Raw genomic sequence first — 6,436 nt, forward strand, 5'->3', positions numbered from 1 at the left:
CCCCTCACAGAGAATCTACAGCGGGACACACAAGAGGAAGAGAAAAAGAAGGAGGACAAACAGGAGGAACTGGTGGATGGCAAAGGAGGAAGAGGAAGTGGATGAAGAGGATGAGGAACACAGAATGAGAATGAGAACAAGGAGGAAGAAGAGAAAGAAAAGAAGGAAGACAGAACATGAGGAGGAGCAAGAGGAGGAGAAGAGGTGGAGGAGGAACACAAGGAACTGTCAGAAGAGGAACAAGCAGCACAGCACTAGGAGCAGGAGGGAAAAGAGGAAGAGAAGATGGAGGAGAAGGAGGAGGAACAGAAGGAAGAGCAACAAGAGACACAACAGGAAGAAGAGGAAAATGTGGGAAAGAAGAGAAAAAAAGAGGAGGAAGGGGAGCAGGACGAGAAGGAGGAGGTAGAGGGGCAGGAGGAGGAGAAGGTGGCAGGAAGAGCAGAAGGAGCAAGGAAAAGGAGAATGAAGAGGAATGGGAAGAGGAGGAGGAGGAGGAAGACAAAGAGAAGGAAGAGGAGGATGACATCCAGGATGAAGAGGAACAGAAAAAAGAGAAGGCAGTGGAGGAGGTGCAGGAAAAAGAGGGGAAGAAAGAGGAGGAGAAGCAAGAAGAGGATGAACAAGAGGATGAATAGGAGAAGGACAACTAACAGGAGAAGGAGGGTTAGGATGAAGTTGTGGAGGCGGAGTGGAGAAAGGGGGAGGAAGAGGAGGAGAAGGAGGATGACTACAGCAACGACAAACAGGAGGAAAGACAGAAGGAGAAGAAGGGTAAAAGAATGACAGCGAGGAGGAGTAGGAACAGGAGGAAGATGATCAGGCAAAGGAAGCGGGGGAGGAAGAGGACGAAGTATTGCGGGCTGAGCGTTCCAAGGCACACCTACAGCAATGTACAATGAGAAATTACAAATAAATGTCCTTGGGAACGTGCCCCATGGGCACCTTTTTTGCTTTTTCCCCTTCCAGGTGACGCTGGTCAAGGCCCTGGCACCCGCAGCCATTGGCTGTACAGCTCCCCTGACGCTGGATATCTCCCACACCTTTAGTAAAACAACGCAGCCCCAAGATTTTGTCTGTCCACCGGGAGCAGGGGGAGGAAGGTGTGCATGTGGGTGAGGACCATCTGCTTTATCCTTTTAACTGTGATCCCTCAGCAGAAACACTGAAATATTCAGAGTAGAGCACCCCATTGAAATCAAAGGGTAAGCGGCCAAGAAGGCTCCAAGCGCACATTTTCAGCTCTCTGTCCCTCTGCCATCCCCTCCAGCCACTCTGCCGTCCCGTCCCAGCCTTCTCTGCCGCTCTCTCCCTCTCTCCTGCTCCTCCTCTCGGCCCCACAGGGGCTCCAGGGCCTGGCCCTGTGCTGGGGCAGCCCCAGGGAAGTGTCTGTGGTTGGGGGGGGGCGGGGCCGCTGGGCCTACAGGGGCGGAGGGCAGGAAGGTGTGCCCCGCAGCACGCTGGGAGCTGTAGTCCCAGGGCATGCTGGGAGCTGTAGTCCCGTGGCCCAGGGTGGCCCGGCGGCCATGTTGGGTCTGGAGCTGCAGTCTGGGCTCCAGCTGCAACCGGCTGAGGGGAGGGCCGGGGCTGCCCCTGAGGCGAGGACAGGCGAGTGGCTGGAGCTAGAGGAGAGGAAGGCCGGAAGGGACAGACAGGCAGACAGAGAGAAGGGCCCGAACTCAAAAATTTCCTGGCAGTGCAGAGAGCGGGAGCTGCGCCGAGCCCCGGGCCCTTGGGGCCGTGTTGCCCCTCTTCTGCCTCCCAGGCCTTGCCTGCAGCCCCCGTCTAGAGCGGGGGTTCGAGTCCCCTTTGGGGGTTCGAGTCCTCCTTGGGTTTTTAGGCAACACTGAATAAGGGAATTGTTTTTCGGTACAGCCATGGGTGCTGCTGTTTCTCAGGTGACAGCCGCATCGTAAAGACTTGAATAAATTTGGAGGAGAGCCCATGACTAAAGATAAATTCAAGTGATATTGTAATCAATGGTGGCCACAATATGGATTGGAGGATTGTAAAAAATGGCCAGAAAATGGGTCTTTCAAATGTAATACTGCATTGCAATTAATGTTGTTTTGTCGCCCAACTGAAAAAGGGAATGAAATACCTTGGGTTTGCTCTGAGAAGTAACTGGGATGTTAGAAAGAAATGTGGTTTAGTGGATACTAAACCTCAGGTTGGGATATATGTTTTGAATAAGAAGGAACAAAAGAATTCTCTTTGTACTGATTGTGGAATGGGAAGAAATGAATCAGGAAATCCGAAGGAGGCTGTGCAATTGTTGGCAGCCTCCCCAAAACAAGCTCATATTGATTATTCAAGTGAGGAGGGTGAAGTATTAATTCCTGTGCCTGGAAGAACTAGAAGACATAAACAGTAATTCAGGCTGTTGGTCCTGATGGCAATCCTGTGTTTGTACACGTACCTTTGACTACTTCGGATTGGTTGAGTTGGAAGCAGGCAGTGGGATCTTATGAGAATAATCCTGAAGGCATGTCGCTGCATGAAGCTTCGTCCAGCTTCACGAGGGCCTGTGGGCAAGCACACAGAGAGCAGGTGAGCGTGGGTGCAGAGGCCACGGCCAGCCTTGTCCTCCCCCACTGCCGCTGGTATCTGTCTTAAGAGGGCTGCCAGAGTGGAAGGGGGCAAAGAAGCGCTACCGGGGGAGGCCGAGCGCTCCACAGGGCCTGTTGGCACTAGAGTGCTAGGGGAGCCAAGCAAAGCGGGCAACCGGCAAGAAAAAGTGTGTCGTCCCCTGAGCTGCTTCATTCTCACACCACACCACACCTCACCACACAGCAGCTTTTCCACCTGAGACTTCAGAAAGGCTCCAATGCAGGTGCGGGGAAACTCCCTGTTGAGCAGTCTCAAAGTCTCCCTGATCATTTGCTCGGCCAGCTTCGTGCATTGCATACGGCAGCAAACCTGCTCAGGAAAAGAGAAACACTCTGATCTGCTCTCGTTGCCCAAGAGACTGCAGGAACGTGTCGGTGGCTGGAGATGCCAGGGATATCCCCTGCAATTGGGGAAGGCATCCAGCTCCATCTCCCAGGAGATCCCTCCAGGACTCCCCGTCTCTTTACCTCCCCTTTGAGGCTGAAGAAGGTGGCCTCGTCAAAGTGGGCTATCACCCTCACTTTCTTCTTTAAGAAGTTCCTCAGGACCTCTGCTTCGTTCAGCTTCACGAGGGCCTGTGCACAAGCACACAGAGAGCAGGTGAGCATGGGTGCAGAGCCCTCAGCCAGCCTTGTCCTCCCCCACTGCCGCTGGCATCTGCCTTAAGAAGGCCTGTTTCTCCCCTGGTGCTGCCCGCTCACACGCTGTCACACCAGCTCAGAGCACAGGCACCAGGGATCCTTCCGACCGCCTCCCTGCTAATGCCCCTCGTGCTAAGGGCACGGTGGCCTGTGTCTCTTGCCGCAGAAGAGGCAAACCGGAGGAAAAAGTCAGGGTCCGACCCCAGCATTGCCCTTCCAAGGCCTTCTTAAGGCATGTCCTATTGCAACGGCAAAGGTGCCCTGCCCAGAGCCAGGCGACCGAGAGGACTCCATGCACAGTGGGGACTGGCAAGCGCGGCAACTCACCGTGTAGCTGTCGGAGACATGCAGGTAGGCAGCCACACACTCCAGAAGATAGTAAAAGGCTCTGGCAGCATCGCCTGTTGCCAGGTAGTGGTGAGCCAAAGGCACAAGCACCGATTCCACGATGGCTTTGCATTCACTTAAGTACGCACTGTGGTGCTTCCCGTCGGTCGTGCTGGGCAGCTCAGTTATCTGTTTGCCCTTTGCCAGAACTCGCTCGGCCACACTAGTTAGAGGAGAGTTCCCAGGGGAAGAAGAGAGCAAAGAAGACACAGGCATCACCTAGGCTGCTCTTTCTCCCCACAGAGACGGCATCCAAAGCCCTTTGTTGCAAGCAGAGCACGAGGCCACGGGCAGGCGTGACTCCTACAGGTGCTCCTTAGGCAGCGGGAGCAAGACCAGCTGGGCTTTCTCTCACCTCCCACAGGCAAACCACCCGACTCCCTGCGGTGGCTTTGCCCCTGCAGATTTTGCAGCGCTACCCTGGAGGAGCTGCTCTCCCTCTCCCCGTGGGCTTGCAAGGACCCTTGCAAGGGTCCTGACACCAGGAGGAAAGGCTTGGGCTGGTTGGAGCACACCATTCACACAGCGGTGACCTCAGCACGAGGTCAGAGACAGCCTCTCTCCAATGCCCCTTCCAGGGTGCGGAACAAGGCACCAGGCACTGCCAGATGCAGCGTGGGACACAAACTTCCCACAGACAGGGAGCCCCCCGGGCCCAGAAATGGCAATGTGGGCTATGTTCCCTGCGATAAGCTTCCATATGGTTTAAAAGAATGATAGTCACCTATGGATTCATAGAGATTTTATTTGAGCTGAATTTTGTGTTAAAGAAATGGAAAGAGTTGAAAATGAACTTCAGGGTGACGTTGCTGATGCTGATTTATCAAAACCTACGTATCTGTAATACTAATGTAGTTTTTCAGGTAATCCAGTGATTTCGGAAAATCCAGAACGTGAGTTAAATTACAGCATGTCGGACTTTTGATACCATGTTAATGAATGGAAGCAGGATATTAAGATTGAATTTGAAAAAGGAAAGGGTGTTTGGATTAGGGAAATGGAAGATTCTGGGGAATGATTCTAAAAATTGGCGTTGGCGTACTGATGAGACCCAGCAACCTGGATTGACTAAGCAAAGAGGACCATGTGATCGATTCTTCTGGGGAATGCAGGTCAGTTCCGTTTGGAAGACTGCAGAACAAGGAGAATGGCACGGTATGCAGTCTCCTCCGTGGTATATTGATTGGCCAGGGAATCAGTCAAAAGAGAATAAGAGAAATTAATTTGCCTTCTAATTTGACGGCAGAAATATACGAGAGGCAATAGAAATAGGACAGTTGAACAAGATCTTGCATGGATTTGGGTTTTCCCTGATGGGAAGTAACCCAGGAAACCTTCTGCTGTTCAAGTAGCATTGTTGATACGCAGGGCATTCCTGTCAAGAGAGGGATGAACTGTAGGACTGGTCAGCAAACCGAGAAAAGCACTTGGAACTGTCAAGATCAGAGGAGAAGTAGGTAAAAGGTAATTTTGGCAGGGGGAGGTCGTGAGCACAGGACTCCTTGAGCGCCTACACAAATGATACCACCTACTCAAAAGAGAACAATGGAAGAAGACAGTGTCTGTGCACTAATTTACATAGGAAGCGAAGAAATCTCAACCAATCATTAAACAGGATGAAAATGCATATGTATTAATTGTTTGAATGTGTAATAATCAATGTATAAAAGTGGAGATTTTTGAAAGTATGATGTGCTCCTGTTTGGACGAGCACCCCATTTCTGTGCTTTAATGGAATAAACTTGGAAATACCTCTGCTCTGGGTGTTACTGGCTTGCACACTGGGTAAAGAACCCAGATTTGGGACCGGGGAGGGAGAAGAGGAGCTTTGGCCTCTGCAGGACGTGGCAGGGCTGGCTGGTAGCCCTCCTCCCCTTCACAGTCCTGCCCTTGGCAGCGCTCATGGTTCTCTGGTAGTCCGCTGCCTGGCCCCCGGAGCCCGCTGATGGGAGCGTGGAGCCCAGTGGAGGGGGGCTGTTTGTGACCCAGGGTTCCCAGCCCGGGGAGATTTCCTTGCCACACGAGAGGTTGCACAGCTCTTGTGCCAATCCCAGGAGGCACAGCACCTCCTGCTGACTGGCTGCCATTGGCCCCAGCCCTGGGAGAGTGGTGGCACTCAGGCACAGCGCTTCGGCACGACCTACAAGGTGGTGATGTAGCTGCGGGAGGCTTGATGTCTGCTCAGCCACGGTCCCTCTGATGGCCTCCGCTCTGGCACCTGGCAGCTGCAGGGCAGCCTGCGTGTATGCCCTGGCCTCCCTTTCCCTTGGGAACCCCCGTCTGCCGCCAGGGATGAGAGGCCTGGCTCCACGTGCTGGAGCTCTGGCACCGCCCAGGGAATGGGGCAGCTTGGGAGCTGCTGTCTCTGCCGGAGACAGGCTCCCCTCCTGGTGGCAGGTACTGTGCGGATGGAGGGCTGGGAGAGCTGGAGGGCTGCGCTGTCAGAGGTGGGGCAGCTGGGGGCTTGGGGAGGGAGCAAGGGAGCAAGAAGGGAGTGAGCTTCATGGGAAGATGGCAACAAGCTGTGTAGCTGCAGAGGGAAGGACCAGGGCTAGCAAAGAGCTCTCTGCGCCGGAGGCAGCTGGTCCCTGATACAGGGGAAGCAGCTGCAAAGCGAGCAAGAGGTCGCTGCCTGAGCCTCCCTGCGGCCCTGTCCTCAGAGGAGTGGGGTGGCGCTGGCCGCCTCCGAGGCAGGGGCTCAGTGCCGAGGAGGGAGCCTGGGTAACGGTAGCAGCTGGGTAGCAGGCGGTGACACACGGAGGATGTCCCTGCCAGCTGATTGTGACACGGGAGGTCAG

This window comes from Vanellus vanellus (genome assembly GCF_965231255.1).
Source record: "Vanellus vanellus genome assembly, chromosome: 29".
Taxonomy (NCBI): domain Eukaryota; kingdom Metazoa; phylum Chordata; class Aves; order Charadriiformes; family Charadriidae; genus Vanellus; species Vanellus vanellus.